Raw genomic sequence first — 16758 nt, 5'->3', positions numbered from 1 at the left:
GTGTGAAAACCCAAGAGTGCATTTAGAGACTGTAAACACCTTAAATCCAGCTACCCTTTTGCCGCAACCTACTGAAAGTCAACATGATTGTTTGGAAGTAATGGATGAAGTATTCTCAAGTAGACCAGATCTTCGTGATTTTCCCATCCAGAACCCCGATGTTCAATATTACACCGACGGCAGTAGTTATGTGAAAGAAGGGATCCGCTATGCAGGATATGCAGTGACAACAATAGACAAGGTGATAGAAGCTCGGCCACTGGCGAAAGGAACATCAGCACAAAAGGCAGAATTAATAGCACTAACACGAGCGTTACAATTGGCTGAAGGTTTAAGAGTAAATATCTATACGGACTCTAAGTATGCGTTTTTAACCACTCATGCCCACGGAGCTTTGTATAAAGAAAGAGGACTACTGAATTCAGAAGGCAAAGAAATCAAGTACGCAGCTGAAATCCTACAACTATTGGAAGCAGTGTGGGAGCCGAAAGAAGTCGGTATCATACATTGTCGAGCGCATCTGAGAGGAGATGGTGATGTAACCAAGGGAAATCGGATGGCAGATAGTGCAGCTAAGCGTGCTGCTGAATCAGGAAGACAGGAGTATGTAGGGCATATAGCTGCTCTTATACCAACTCCACTGTCCCAATGGACTCCAGTTTATACAGCTCAAGAAGAGGAGTGGTTAAAGACTGAACCGGGAAAGTATCTGGAGAACAAGTGGTATCAGCTAGAAGATGGAAGAATAGTTATACCAGCATCGCTAGCGGTAGAAATTGTCCAAAATTATCACAACGGGACACATTCTGGGAGAGACAGTACTGAAGAATCTCTTAGAAAACATTTCTACATACCAAGATTGTCCAACTTGACTCAGGCCATTGTACGCAGATGTGTAACGTGTGCTAAGAATAATGCAAGACAAGGACCAGTAAAGCCACCAGGAGTTCAGTTTATGGGGGGACTCCCCATGTCCGATCTACAAATAGACTTTACAGTGATGCCTAAATCGGGTGGACATCGTTACCTGCTGGTAATTGTGTGCACCTATTCAGGCTGGGTAGAAGCATGTCCTACTCGTACAGAGAAAGCAGGAGAAGTTGTGAGATTCCTGCTACGAGAAATAATACCCCGATATGGACTACCCTGTTCTATAGGATCGGACAATGGTCCAGCTTTTGTTCATCAGTGCCTACAACAACTGACTCATATGCTTGGTATAAAGTGGAGGCTTCATACTGCATATAGACCCCAGAGTTCTGGTAAGGTAGAGAGAATGAATAGAACTATAAAGAACCAGTTGGCTAAAATGTGTCAGGAAACCCAACTTAAGTGGAACGTTCTCTTACCCATAGCTTTATTGCGAATCCGCAGTACCCCTACCAGAAGGATGGGCCTCTCTCCTTTTGAAATCATGTATGGGCGACCACCTCCCGTACTTGGTAACTTAAGGGGGGACTTGAGTCAGTTGGGAGAAGGAATTACCCGGCAGCAGGTTGTAGAGTTGGGTAAGACTATGGAGGAGGTACAGAAATGGGTACAAGATAGATTACCTGTGAATATTTATCCCCCTGTTCATAGTTATCATCCAGGAGATCAAGTGTGGATTAAAGAGTGGAATAATGTACCGTTAGGGCCCAAGTGGAGAGGTCCTTATGTTGTTCTTTTGTCTACCCCTACAGCGATAAAAGTAGCAGAAGTGACTCCGTGGATACATCACTCCAGGGTTAAACCAGCAGCAGTCGATTCTTGGCAAGTTACAGCAGATCCAGAGAATCCCTGCAAGATCCGGTTAAAACGTACTACTCAGTCGGAGTAACGAGGAATTATTGTGGATTACAAATTTTATTGTTACAGGTGTGAGTGAGAAGGCCATAATAAAGCCTGTCCGCTTACCATCACATAGTGTATAAGCCAGGAAAGTCTCGAAGGGACACCTGTGAAGATGAGCAGAACTCCATTCCCTGCAGCCCCTCACATCCTGGAAGCTGAGGCGCCATCGCACGGACGAAGACTGAGGATGACGGCGAAAGATGTGCTTTTGATAGTGTTTATTTATATGTGTTTTTATATTCAGGAAGGTAGAGGTACCGACACTCCTAGCTGTGAGGTATGCATTAAGACTACGAGAACAGGTAACCATATATCCCAAACCCTAATTTGGCATTCACAATACGAGTGTAAAGGAGATGTATCGAGATGTAGATACTTAAATATAGACTATAGTGTGTGCCATTTAGGAGTAGGAGAACCTAAGTGCTTCAGTCCAGAGTATCAACCTCGTACAATTTGGTTGACTCTCAGGAATGGAGATCCTCAGGGGACCCTAATTAATAAAACGGTGTTAGAATCCGTACATTCTTCGGGTGTTCTGCTATTTGATGCGTGTAAAGCGATATCGAGTGGTAGAAAGCCGTGGAATGTATGTGGGGATCTTAGATGGGAGAGGACGTATGGGTCTAATGATAAATATATTTGTCCCAGTAGTAAAAATAAATATGTGAGTCCTAGATGCCCAAATAAAGACTATAACTTTTGTCCATATTGGTCTTGTGTGGGGTGGGCAACTTGGGGACAGACAGTAGACAAAGACATGATAGTGACTAAGTTGCCGACTAGCCCTTATTGTAAGTCTATGGAATGCAACCCAGTCCATATACTCATTAATAACCCCGACAAGTTCTTAGATAAGTATGGAAATTTATTTGGGTTTCAAATATACGGGACGGGTTTAGATCCTGGGACATTATTGTTTATAGGAATAGAGACTGATACGGTATCCTCCCAGACTCATCAAGTATACCATTCCTTTTACGAAGAGATGAGTATAGATAATAAGATCCCCCATAACGCTAAAAACCTGTTCATTGACCTAGCTGAAAGTATTGCCGGTAGTCTTAATGTTACCAACTGCTATGTGTGTGGAGGTACTAACATGGGAGACCAATGGCCTTGGGAAGCAAAGGAGGTAATGTCCGGTTCTGAGGCAGTTGACCAACTAATATCTACACAAGCCGATTATCATTTGAGTGTTAGAGGTAAATCTGAGTGGAAATTAAAGACCTCCATCATAGGTTATGTTTGCATAGCAAGGAAAGGAATAATGTATAATACTTCTGTAGGAGAATTAACTTGTCTAGGGCAAAAAGCTTATGATGATGATACAAAGAATACAACTTGGTGGTCGGCTTCAAATGTCTCAGAACCATCTAACCCGTTTGCTAGATATGCCAATTTAAAGGATGTGTGGTTTGATCTATCCATCACATCTATTTGGAGAGCCCCAGCAAATTTGTACTGGATCTGTGGTAAGAAAGCCTATTCGGAGCTGCCACAGGACTGGGAAGGGGCATGTGTGTTGGGTATGCTCAAACCATCCTTCTTCTTGTTACCGATTGAAACAGGTGAGACTTTAGGTGTTAAAGTGTATGATGTGAATCATAGGAAGAAAAGGGGACCCATAGAGATAGGCGCCTGAGAAGATGATGAATGGCCTCCCCAGCGTATCATAGATTATTATGGGCCAGCCACGTGGGCTGAGGATGGTACCTTTGGTTATAGAACCCCTATTTATATGCTCAACCGTATTATAAGATTACAGGCGGTGGTTGAGATTATCACAAATGAGACATCACAAGCGCTCAATCTTCTAGCGAAGCATAACACCAGGATGAGGACAGCAGTCTACCAAAATAGATTAGCCTTGGATTACCTTTTGGCAGTAGAGGGAGGTGTATGTGGGAAGTTTAACCTAAGTAATTGCTGTCTTCAAATAGATGACGAAGGGCAAGCAATAGCTGAGCTTACTAGCCATATGGTTAAACTAGCGCATGTGCCTACTCAGGTATGGAAAGGGTACAATCCAAGTAGTTGGTTTGGTAGCTGGTATGAGTGGTTTGGAGGGCTTAAGGCAGTGGTAGGTGGAGTCCTACTGATTTTACTGTTGTGTCTACTCCTACCGTGTCTTATACCCTTAGTAGTTAGGTCTGTGCAAAGCCTGATAGGAAGTATAGCAGAGAGGAAGGCTGCTGCACAGATAATGGCGATATATAAGTATAAGGCTCTAGATCAGGGAGAACCAATGCAAGAAGATGAATGTTGAAGATTCACATCATAAGATAAGTCTGGTCTGGTTCATGGTAACCTGAGGTATATGCAAACCAAGGTTAAGTGATGCCTCAAGTAATTGTGAAATATCAGAGGCATCAAAGGGGGGAATGTGATGTAATTCCAGTAAAATACAAGTTTAGCAGGCTAAGATTGCCACAAGGCATATGTATGTATATGTGTTTGTAGTATCAGTTGGTTAATTACACGTAGCTAAGATACTGTCATCACTGTACTGACCAGGTGCAGGAATGTAAGAACTGGAATTACGCGTCCCTCTCCTTTGTATCAGATGAGCCACGTGGTTAGACCGGATGGATGAGTTTAGACTCTATTCATTAAATAGGTTAAGGGTATGTGTGGGTGTAGTTAATTGTGGGAGGAGCTACAGTGCTATATAAGGAATGTACTCTATGTATTCAGTACTCAGACTTTGCTGTATTTTGGTGACGCTAGTCCCTCTGAGTCCCGATCGGTGATCCAATAAAGAATCTCTTCCTTCCTGAAGAAACCTGTGTCCATCTCTCTGTGCTTGGCTTCCGTCAGTTTCTCCGGTATCAGGTTTAGTCTTTGCGATCAGCACAGTAAGGGATGCAGGAGTTCAGCTTATTAAGGAGTAGTTCATATGAAAATAATAATAAGAAAAAGACATTTCTTAATTAGAATTTTACATTTTTTTATTTATCTGAACTGCATTAAAAAAAACACCAACAAAAAAACAACAACTACTAAACATAGCATTGGTAATGCAGTGAATTAATAAACTGGTGATTTCTAACCTTCCAGGCATCCTGCAAATGTGACAATGTGTTTAGGTTGAAGAGGTTTAGGAGATATGTGAGAGTGTTTACACTCATCAAAGTTAGTGAGACAGAATACAGATGCACAGATACACCAGGTCTGCCTTTAAGATAAGATGTATTTGTTATCAGTGGTTTTATAAATGTATTCGTCTATGTAACTCCTGTTTTAGCAAGGAAAACAGCTCTCAGCATCACAGCTAACTGTTGTCTGTTTATTCCCTCAGCACAGCTGAGTATGCAGGTCAGTTTCAGACAAAACCACGTTTTTCACGTAAAGGGACATTCTAGACACTCAGACCACTTCAGCTGATTGAAGTGGTCTGGGTGCACTGTCACTGTTCCCTTTAGTCTTGCAGTGTAAATCATTACCAGTTCAGAGAAACTGCAATGATTACCTTTCGGGACTAAGACTGCCCCTAGTGACTGTCAATCAGACAGCCAATAGAGGCACTTCCTGGTGGCTAACCTGTGTTAGGTTGCATAGGACGCTGGATGTTCTCACGTAATGCAACAATGCTTTTCTATGGGGAGGGCCTAATGAGATGAATAAGTGAAAATTATCAGGAATTCAAAGTGATTTTTAAATTTAACAACAAAATATTTGAATTGGGAAAAAAAAAGTCAGTTTCTCCCAGTTTGGTTATTTTCTTCTAAATTTGGAAATTCACTTGGAAATCACTTTGAATTCAAACAGTACTCCTGTTCGGATATAAGCCTGTAAGAGTAGCTCATCTTTGAAAACAAAAATAATTTTTGGACCATCACAATGGATTCACTCAGTGCACAAACTTTCAAATGTCTTTTCATCTACGTAAATTTCCCTTATATTTACCAATGATTTATTAAATAATATAGAGAACAAATGGACCGGCATTTTTAAATGTTATATTTCCTATATAGTACTCAAATATACATTGTAGAAAAGGTGCTTTTTATCGCCCGAGGGACCATTGATGTTCTAGTCTAGATTGTCATCACATTCTAAGCTGCGGCAAGGTGGAATGCACAGCTTACTAAAGATAACATCTTTACAGAACGCAGCTCATGTTATATCAGTTGAATATTGAAAATCCGTCCGTATTCCTATGATGCTATAGACGGTCACTGGTCCTTAACAGGTTAATAAGAATTTACAGTGTTCACTGCCCTGCTGTATATTACCATCTCGCTCCTGCAGTAAAAAGGCCACTCATATTTAGCTGGCGTACGAGAATCCCAGAGCGTCGGTCTGAATTCAAGAAAAAAAAAAAAAAAAACTTGATTGATCGGTTTGCTCAGAAATTATTTCTAATTTGTCAGCGGCTGCAGTCAATAAGTCTCGGGGAGGATGGAAGGAAGTAGTGGAAGAATTATAAAGAAGGAAAAAAAAAACCCAACAAAAAACTGAATATCATAGACTGGAACTGCAACTTCCTACATGAAGATAATGACTCCAGGCGTTCGCTGCGAGATGTATGATCAGTCAATTCTGCTTTATTAGCATGGAGATCTGTGACAGATGAGTCCCAGTGAATCACCATACCTCAAACGTGGAATATTTTGCTATTCAACCACTCAGCATTATTGGACCGCTTTTAGACTCTGGATTAATTTTTGCTTTTTTTTTTAAATTTTATTTATTCCTCTTTACCATTGCATCTGGGAGTATGTTCCATGAATCAACTACCACTTTAGTACACTAACTGAAGAGGAAGTTCCGTATCAATTCTAAGACGTAATTTGTGGTCTTATTATTGGAGTATATTTTACATAATGGGCATTGCAGTTCAGGATGGAAGGTTCATAAATACTTCTAGTGATTTATACATTTGTGTGTCAGAATTCCAGGTGGCTGTTCCCTTGACTGGAAATAAAATCTTCACGGATCTTCTCAAAGTGCTTTAACCCCTTAAGGACACATGACATTTGTGACATGTCATGATTCCCTTTAATTCCAGAAGTTTGGTCCTTAAGGGGTTAACACACTGGTGTCATGAAAACCTTTACCTGTTAGCTCATACAAATCACACATGGTATATCTGAAGGTTTCAACTTAAATAGCTCGTATTGCACATTTCCCACATGCCGGGTCTCACACCTACCATTTTTGTTGGTTATTTTAAATATGTTTCCATAAGAAACATTTACTCATTTATGGCACAATTAGTGTTCGTATTTATGTTTAGAATAGTTACTGGCAGGAACGGGTGACGCTGTGCTTATGTCAAAAAATAGAAACCCGATTTAAAAAAAAAAATTAAAAAAAATTCATGTATTTTATTTTAAATGACATATGAAGCAGATGTAGATTTTTAGATGGTTTTGTTACCCTTCAATTCTTCACCATCATATATTTGGCATTATGAGTCTCAATGTGAGAATTAAAAAAGTTGCTGTCTTGGGGGGCGTGGCTAGCAGAGCAGCACACTGGACGTGTTTATGTGGAGCTCCTGCTTCACTAAGCTAAAATTGACCCAAAAGCCACGAAAACGCTGAACCGAGACCAAAAACCAAGCAGCAACAAGCACTAAACCCCAGAGAGATGGGGGGAAAAAAATAAGAAAATTGCCCGCCAAGAGAGCTCCCACCAGCCTGACATTAGGCGCTCCTTTAAAAGGCCGCAACAAGCTCCACAGGCCAAAATGGCGGCGAGTAGGCCCCAAAGCGACAGCGAGTCTGACTCATCCGTGGAGAGGGAGGAATCCCAGACCACAACCCCGACACCCGCGTTATACGGGTCGGAGACGTCGGACTCGGACGACTCACCTTCAACAAAAGGTGATATCAAGAAGCTCCTCATAGATCTCCGGGAGATGTGGAAATCAGACCTGGCCGGTGTGAAGACGGAGGTCACTGGTATGGAGGGGCGCCTGCATGCAATAGAAACCCGAGAGGGTAAAAGAGACGACTCACTGACAGACACCAGAAGACAAGTGGAAGCTCTGACACTCCAACTACAGGGGCTCACCCGCTCGGTTACGGCGATGGAAACACGCCACCGCAAACGAAATGTCCGCGTACGCGGAGCCCCTGAAGACATAGACCCAGAGGCCTTACTGGACTACACAAAGTGGCAACGGCAATGGGAGCGAAAACGGACGGAGACACAAGGCCATTCGCATTCCGAATCCGGAAATCCGAAATCCGAATCCGGAAATCCCCGACCGCCCCAGCGGATGCCTCGAGAGACATTATAGCAGTTACCCGAAATGTCGCAGTTAAAGCGGCGCTGATGGCCTACTCCAGGAAAACCCCCACCATCACCGTGGACAACCACCACGTGAAAGTTTTCGCAGACATCCCATTCACAATTCTGCTCGAGCGCAGGAAATTCTCACCGATCACCTGCCAACTGAGAGATAAAGGAATCCGGTATCGATGGGGCGCAACAGGCACATTGGTGGTCCCACAAAAGGACTCGATACTCACACTGTCCGTAGACAAAGACCCTGCAGGATTTATCCAGACCCTCCAACTGCAGCAGCAGATGCCCATGGACGGGGCGGGAGAGACAGAGAACCAGGAGACCGAGAACCGGGGGAGCAACACTAGGGCGGAGAGGAAACTGAGCAGACAGCACTCATACAAACCCCCACAGACCTGAACGGGCAAGTGACTCATGACTTTCACCGCAAGCCAACTACGCGGACGAGATAGGCATATAAGGCAACAGCCTAAAGCTATAGACCCTAAGCCTGGACTGATTTGTTAAACCTGTAATAAGACAGAAACGCAAGAGACTCCAAAGTGTGTGTGTGTTTTTTCTTTTTTTTTTTTATATATATATATATTTTTACTACATGTCATTTTATAATATTTCTTTTATTTGTATTTTCTCTTATTATATTTTCATGCTGCATATCGCTAGTGGATGGGAGTGTTAGTGCGAGAGACATAGGCTACCCTTTCTCAGTTACTAGACCACCACACTGACCCACTAGGTTATCACCAGCGGGTAATAATTTCCTTTATGTTATCATCCCCTTTAAGTCATTTTACTGTGAGCATGCCCTACAGCACTACTTGATCCACCAAGCTATTTTCGTTTACGTGTATGTTCTTAAGCCCAATTCATCCCAAACTACTGACCCCACCTTCTCCAGGCAGCGCAACGTCAGTGCCATACCTGGCGGGTGGGCTCTGTAAACCCCAAATACCTGCTGCAATATAACCATAGGAATTGAGCTGGCCTACACTGGACCAAGCTATAGCCCACCCAATATGGCAGATAAGCCTGTAACACGCCTAGCATGCATTAAAAGAGTGTGACTGATCGAGCCTACGCGTATCTGAACGTTAAACGACATGACTGCCGCTGTTATGATGAATGTTGCCTGCTACTCACTAACACTAGTAATACTTTATGTACTGAGCGCTTACTGCTTACGCTAACATATAGTCTCTTATGTATTTACACCATATTGTTTCTTAAACTTTCGACAACAACATCAAAAAAGTGCTAATAATGTTTACCACGCCACTGTATAAAATGTATTATCACTCCGGCTTGTACCAGCTATCGTGGCGTTACAAGCATGTCTGTTAAATTTAAGCACTGTAAAAATAAAGAATTTAAAAAAACAAAAACAAAAAGTTGCTGTCTTTTCCGCTTGCTCTCATCGTTGAATTCTATGTATAACTCGTTATATATACTATTCCAGACCAATAGCAAAACTATTATGACCAAATACACATCAGTCATGCACACTGTATTCAGAATACATTATTGTATATGCTATGTTTCAAAATAGATTTTATTTAGTTTTTCTTGGATTTAACCCTTTCTTTGTTTGCATCGTGCTGAAAACAAAGCAAATGTCCATGTATTAATTTTTTATATTTATTACTGGCATTTTTTCAGCGCCAACATATTCTGCAGCGCTGTACAATTGTCAAAAAGACAATACAGTAAAAACAGTCCGATACAAAAGTTAGAGGGCTACCATTACTACCATCTCTGCCGGGGCTCCGTTCTGTGATTCCACTTCATTGTACATTAGTAAGGTCCTTTAGGGGTTTCACTGACTTCATTAACTCACATACTAATGAAGGAACAAGCCATTAATGCACTTTTTTTTTTTTTTTTGTGAGTAATTGTCGTCAGCCTTTGCCAAGCAGATTTTACAATCCACAATAATAATTAGATTCCTGCACTGCAATCAATTATCTTATCAGGATGAACACAAAAGCAGTTTGCAAATCGATAAAACGATTTCTATAATATGCACTGGGAATGTTAAACCAAAAGCATCACTGAAGATCGAAATTAGCCATATTACCCAGCTCACCGTGCTGTGCAGAATGTGAGCCTATACATTGGTCTCTGTCAAAACTCTCGACAAAGCTTCTGTCTGGAGCCTTGAATACGTGTTTTCTCTGTGCCAACTAATGAGGTGCATATAAGATAGCATAGGGCAGAGATAAGGAGAGTAGAGGATTGCATGCCAGCGATAGAGAGTGCGTCACTGCAGACTCCATGACTTTCTAGGCAGGCACTGACCACTTAAACCCCCCAGTGAATTTCATGGAGGTATGAGACATGGTGAACAGGTCATGATGATGTTTGCTAGTGATGCAACTTTCATCACTGGTGATGGCCCAACATGGGCGGGAGTGCAGATGGAGCGTGTCAGCCTGACATGAATGTACTCCAAGCTGATTGGAAGACTCCCGGCTGTGCAGAGAGCACATTGCGAGCACGTCCAATGATGTCCTGTGTCAGATGACGAACACCAGGGAACAAAATCTGGATGGTGGGACCAGGACCCCTAAATTGGGTCTCCCCTGTCTAAATTGAGACAGTTAGGAGGCTTAGAATATCTCTGTGCTTTATATTTTATGTACTTGAAATTTCCAGTTCATAAAACACGTAGATAATGTTTACTATTTGCAGATGGGGTCAGAGGCACATGCCTTTCTAAACACAATTGACCAGAAACGTAAATTCAGATTTTGTATTTAAGCCCACTCTAATTTTCAGCTCTAAGCCAGAGAATCCCCCACACCCAGAGCTTGCCAGAAGTAGTACTGTTCAGGGAGGGGGGCAGCAGACAAACTACATCTATTGTGTCTGTGTGTGAGCCAAGTCGATTTAGCTCAGGACCAGTACCCACAGTGTGTGTTGCATGTCTCCTGCTTCTAACCCAAACAATCCTTCACTATAAATATTCTTTCTATGGGCTGCTGACGTGAAATTTTGCCCAGATGTAAACACTGCACATTTAGTAAACAAAAAGCGATGGGTTCAGGACAGAGAGAAGGCGCGAGTTTAGAAGCAGTCACGCAAAGATTTCATAGATGCATTGTTGAAGTGTAGCGGATGCATTCAGCAAGGAGTCATCTGATGCACAGATGCTGTGAGACCAAACGTTCACATTGTGTCAAAACGTAGACAGAGATTTTTGAAGCTCCCATTTACCAGCAGATTTTGGGCTCTTTATCCCCAAATTAATTATTCTTAGTCTAACAAAACCCATCAAACCCTGTAGTTCTCTCCATGGTTTTAGAACTTTGAGATTGATTTCTCAACAGTCCAAAATCTGGAGGGGCAAGTCACAACTTCTACTAACCCAGATATGTTTTCTCCAGTGCCCAGCTTCAGAGCACAGAAGTAGGCTACTGCAAGGGCTCTCCTTCAGTGATTAACCAAGCACTAAAGACACCCAGACCATTTCATCTCAATGAAGTAGACTGGGAAAAGTGGTCCTTTGGTGTAACCCTGCAATGTAAAACACTTCTGTATAGTAAATACTAAAGGGCCCTATGTTTAGCTGCCACTGGTTCTGCCCATTAAGTATAGACTTATGTTTGAACATTTTGCCTTTTTCACATGCTTAGCATTGGGGGGCACGAACGTGGGGGAAAATCTCTATACCGCACAGAATTATTTTTTTACAGTTACCAATGTATATCCCTAATACTAATATGTTCCTAGGAGAGTTCATAGGTAATTGCAGTGATAACATCCTGTATTTTAATTTGCTGCAGCAGAAAGGAAGTGTTGTATCTCCAAAACACCATTTACCTTAGGTGCGGGACACCGATTCTAGCATTTCTTATTTTCCACGCTTTGTTCTCATCTTCCTTTTCTACAGAAAGGTTCAGCTATGGGTTTACCGATTTCGCAGCACAGTACTTTCTCAACTTTTTGCGAAGACTCACAGCCTCCAGCTTTCGGAGCAAGGTCTCCATCACGTTCCTACATCAGCTGCCTCTTGAACAACCATCCTTAATGACATATCGATTAGATATGGGTGCTGTGTTAGAGGACGAGTCCTGCAAAATGTCAGACGTGAAATGAGTGAGCTTTGGATTTGAAACTTGGGAATAAGATGCACAATCGTGGGGAACCTGAACTGTACCTGGTGTTTTTTAAATTAGAAGTATGAAACTGAAGATATTGGCTCGCTGGGAAACACAGCTATTGCAATTGACAGAAATCAGGATTTCTAGAACTAGGGTGCTTTTTTTGTTAACGTTTATTGGTTGGGCAGAACATTGTAGACACAAGCCATGTTTGTCCAGGTATATGTTTTATTTCATATCAGATTTGTTTGTTGGCACGCTCAGATTACGGTTTTAGTAATTAGACTATTCTAGACAGCAGAGTCTAGTGGCTGACCCCCTACCACTCTCGGAAGCACTCTCCTGGGCCAATCCCTTACTAAAAAGCACTGGATGCCCCCTCGTGACTCACCCCGGACCCACTCACATTAGAACGAGCACTTAGCGAGCATGAGGTAAGAGTTGGCAGCAGAATTTACTGCAAATAACTAATGGTTTTGTCAGAAAGACAATGTAATCAAGGACTTGGCTGTTCACGTTTTTTTTAAATCTGTGTTTCATTGGAATCCAGTTAAGTGGGGATAGACAAACTCAACCACCCCTCAGTGCAGGGTCCGTTGGGGTCCCCCTTATTCCCATTATTTTTTTTGGAGTAAAACGAAGTATATAAAGCCATTTAATAGACTACATATTTAACGGTGACATCAGTTTATGAACTAAATAACGCAACAAACAACTACCTATCTCTTGGCTTTTTGGGGTCTGCCGTAAGTGATGGGAGTTGAATCATGCCTTGTACCTTCCTACATCGACTGACTTACCGGTATATAAAATATTTTTTAGTTTTAAACACTCAAAACTAACAATTGTATGTAGTGATTACCAGTTTTAGAACCAAATAGTTTTATTTTTTGCAGGATGGAAACATTAAAGGGTTACTTCAAACTGCAGTGGGTATGAATGATGCCAAGAGTACCCTGGGCCGGTTCCCAGGTAATGGGGCAAACCGTTTAACTCCGAAGGCTCCTTACTTCTTGTCAGATACCATTCTGTCTACTGCAGAAATCTGAAGCCATTCCAGTCGCCGTTGATTGGTTGTGAGCGTCAGCCAGTGGTGTATTTTAGTTTTGTGCTGCCCTAGGCATGACAAAACTCAGCCACCCCCCCTTCCAAATTTCTCTTCCTGAAAGACACACACACTCACTGATGCATACACTAACATACACTCACTGTATGCCAACCAACACACACTTTCGCTGAAACATACACATTCACAGACATGTACACTCACTCATTCATAGTTACACACACACTTACATTCACAGACAGACACACATACACACTGACAGACACATACACACTCACTGACAAGACACTGGGCTGGTGGGCGGTTGGGGAGACAGGCACGCAGTTCAGGTGGGTGGCGAGGGAGCTCTGATCCTCCTGCTCAGTTCCCTCACGCACCTCTCAGTGATACTGGAGCGGAGTGATGTCATATTCTGGCTCCAGCATCATTGCGGGTTGCGTTATGGGAGAGCACTCCCTCGCCGCCCATAACATCAGGAGATGCCAGCCTCGGGGGGCCCTGAGGTGTCCAGCTGGCCAGCTCTCTGGTCTCCCAAGGCAAGTTTGGAGGGAAGCTTTTTTTGCCGCCCCCCTGAAAGTGCCGCCAAGGCAGGTGCCTTGTCAGCCTTGCGCTAAATACAGCTCTGGCGTCAGCGGAACACCATGTCAATGAATGGAACAGGGTGCAATAACATTTACACAGTAATGACATTAACCAACCTGGAACACTAGCTGATGACACCCCAGTGATGCTGCCAGCGGTGGGGTTACACCTCTGCCAGCTGAGAGGTTAAACTCAGTCTGTGCAGTGTTTCATAGTAATATACCATATATAGACTCCAGGCACCATAACCACCTCAAATCACTGACGTTTTCATAGTGCTTGGAGTAACTATTTAATTTGCTAGGAGTAAAATATATCTTCAACGGAACACTCTGCGCAACATAACAACTTCATCTCAGACTGAGGTTTTATTTATGGCACACCACTAATAAATCCAGTCATTGAGAGGTATTATCCAGTCAATGTAAATATGGAGAAAGGCTGTGTGACCACAAACATCTCTTAATTACCCTGTCACCCTAAATATCTGCCCATATCTCTGCCTATTCCCTTATTAATCCATTCATCCTGTGACCCTGATAATCTGCACATTCATCATGTGATCATAAGAATCTGCACATTCATCATGTGACCCTGATTGTGACCCAGATCATACCCCTTACAGATGTAGTCACTGTGTAGTTAACATCTACCATATCCCAGAGCTTCACAATTACCTTCCCATATAACAGAGTCCCATTTACATCTCCAAATACTCCCTTTACATCCACAAATCATACTTTAAATATCCAAATCCCCCTTAAATTTCTATATTCCCACTTTATATCCCCCCTCTCCCCCCCCCCCCTCTCCCCCCATCACACATTAATACAGTAGTACCCCCTCTAACTCTCCAAAATCCCAGCACCACTGTGCAAAACTAAAATCAAAGGTTCTAATTTGCCGGGGTGTGCAATGCCCGAATCTCAGGCTTGTGAAGTGAAGTCTCTGCCCCAGCCACCCTGCCTGTCTTAGCCTTTATCTTTAATAAAGGGAGGGGTATGGATATGGGGATTTAGTGCCTAAAGCCTCACCCAGCAATGTCTATGATTTTCTGCCTTTTGATGACTTGATCGTAATGAGTTACAACCCAGAAATAAAAATCAGAAATGCTGCACAGATGGGTTTCTTGCACTGTAACCACTTCAAGCAAGCTACAGATTAAACGTTGACCATCTCAGACTTGCTACTCCATTTAGTAATGCATCTTTATTCCATTATGAACAGCATTCCAGCTGAAGTGGTAGAGGTTAACACAGTAAAGGAGTTTAAGCATGCATAAGGCTATCCTACATATAAGATAAGGCCAGGAGTAATGAAAGTATTTAGAATACTGGGCAGACTAGATGGGCCGAATGGTTCTTATCTGCCGTCACATTCTATGTTTCAGTCCAAGAGTAATGCATGCTCCTTGTAAACACCACTGGAAGGGACAATTATCCCAGGCACACCCCAGACATGGGCAAGGCTCCCGCTATACGCAGCAAGGTGCACTCTGCTCCAGAGGTAAGTGGGGATCAGCCAAGGAGGATGATGACCTAACCCCTCAGTTGGCAGTTATGGACGAGCGGCAGGGGGCGCTTCTGACATGGAAAGGTGCTATTCAAGACTTGTCAAGGAGTTCTATCTGCGAGGACTCCAGACGGTCTGTGACACAGAAGAATTCTATGTGGCTAACACTGATATCATCGTGGATGCACAGGGGGTCATCGCATGTTTGATCCATGGTCGGTGGATGGGCACCTTCAAAACTAATCTTGGATTTCCTGCGCCTATTGCCCTGGAAAACTCTATAAACTATGTTTCTGTCCTTTCTGCTAGTGTAAGGTGCCTGTGGCCGGAGTTTCTTTTCGGGTTCTGTTCATTGAAGTTATTCGGATTTCTGTTTTTGTTTAACCTGTTCGTGTTTAATGGATTGCTTTGGGAGGGCCTGGCATATATATATAACCTTGTATTTCTGGTTTTCTATTGGTTGTTTTTTCTCTGCTGCTATTGGAAATTTCAGTAAAGGAAGTACGAAAAATATTCATCTCTTGTCATTCTTAAAATTGCGATTATTTTTACACCAAGACTTGAAATAAAATCTACAATTATTGCAGTCAACAACACAATAAACAATCTTTACATTCTTAAAGAGAATCTCTCATGTACGCATTTTATATAAGTAAATTTATATTTAAACACAGCATGGAGTAAGTGATGTATCACTTTCAGTTTAAAAGCCAATTTGCTTAAAATTCAGTGTTCTCAGAATTAAGCTTGTCATGCAGCATAAGATACAGCCTTCCCATTGTACAGTTATAAAGCTAAACAAATAGCAGTAGAGTCAGTGAATGTTCATCCATCAGAGGCAGAAATTACCCTTTCAGGTTTGAAAACAAGCCTCGGACGTAACAGGTAAATGCCCCATTAGAAACCCATGACGTTATTGGCTCGCCAAGCTCAGCAACATACCTGGGCAGTTATTATCTACTCCATACCAGACATTTACCTGCATGCAATCAATCTAAAAGCAGATTTTCAAAGATACCATCATATTACAAAGCCAGCACAGTCTGTTCTCCAAATCTTTTTCTGCTACTGTCCGTTCAGTACGGAGGATAGTATTTAAAGTCCCCAAAGCGCTCACACATATTTTCTCTCTTTTACATTGTATCCTTTTTCAACTATATTTTCAATGAAATGCCAAAGCATTTAGAAGTTACACTTAGGAACCATTATCTATGCAAGTGCGACAATATGATGTTGACGCAGCTCTTAGCAGCCATGTTTGCCAGGAACTAATGGGAAAAGATACCGTCACAATGAGAGGGCGATTTTTATGGCGGTAGGTATACCACCCTTCCAAACACTTGCTGTGAAAGAATATACACTTTGAAAAAGTAAATAAATGCAACTATTTTGCAAATCAGCAGG

At 42.3% G+C, this 16758-nt stretch overlaps 1 protein-coding gene across 3 annotated transcripts in view; it reads right to left on the bottom strand.

Annotated features, from left to right (window-relative positions):
* SEMA6C (semaphorin 6C) overlaps positions 1 to 16758 on the bottom strand; it is a 150189-nt gene that overhangs the window by 120444 nt on the left and 12987 nt on the right. The window contains exon 2 of one of the 3 annotated variants that reach the window (XM_063439853.1): positions 11914 to 12164. The exons of the other annotated variants lie outside the window; for them this stretch is intronic. The gene's annotated coding sequence lies outside the window, so the exon portion shown is untranslated. The remainder of the gene's footprint in view (positions 1 to 11913; positions 12165 to 16758) is intronic. 3 annotated transcript variants of the gene reach the window in all.

The sequence above is a fragment of the Pelobates fuscus genome, chromosome 13 (genome assembly GCF_036172605.1).
Source record: "Pelobates fuscus isolate aPelFus1 chromosome 13, aPelFus1.pri, whole genome shotgun sequence".
Classification (NCBI taxonomy): domain Eukaryota; kingdom Metazoa; phylum Chordata; class Amphibia; order Anura; family Pelobatidae; genus Pelobates; species Pelobates fuscus.
Note: the sequence above shows the minus strand (reverse complement) of the source record. Positions and strands in the feature narration are given on the sequence as shown.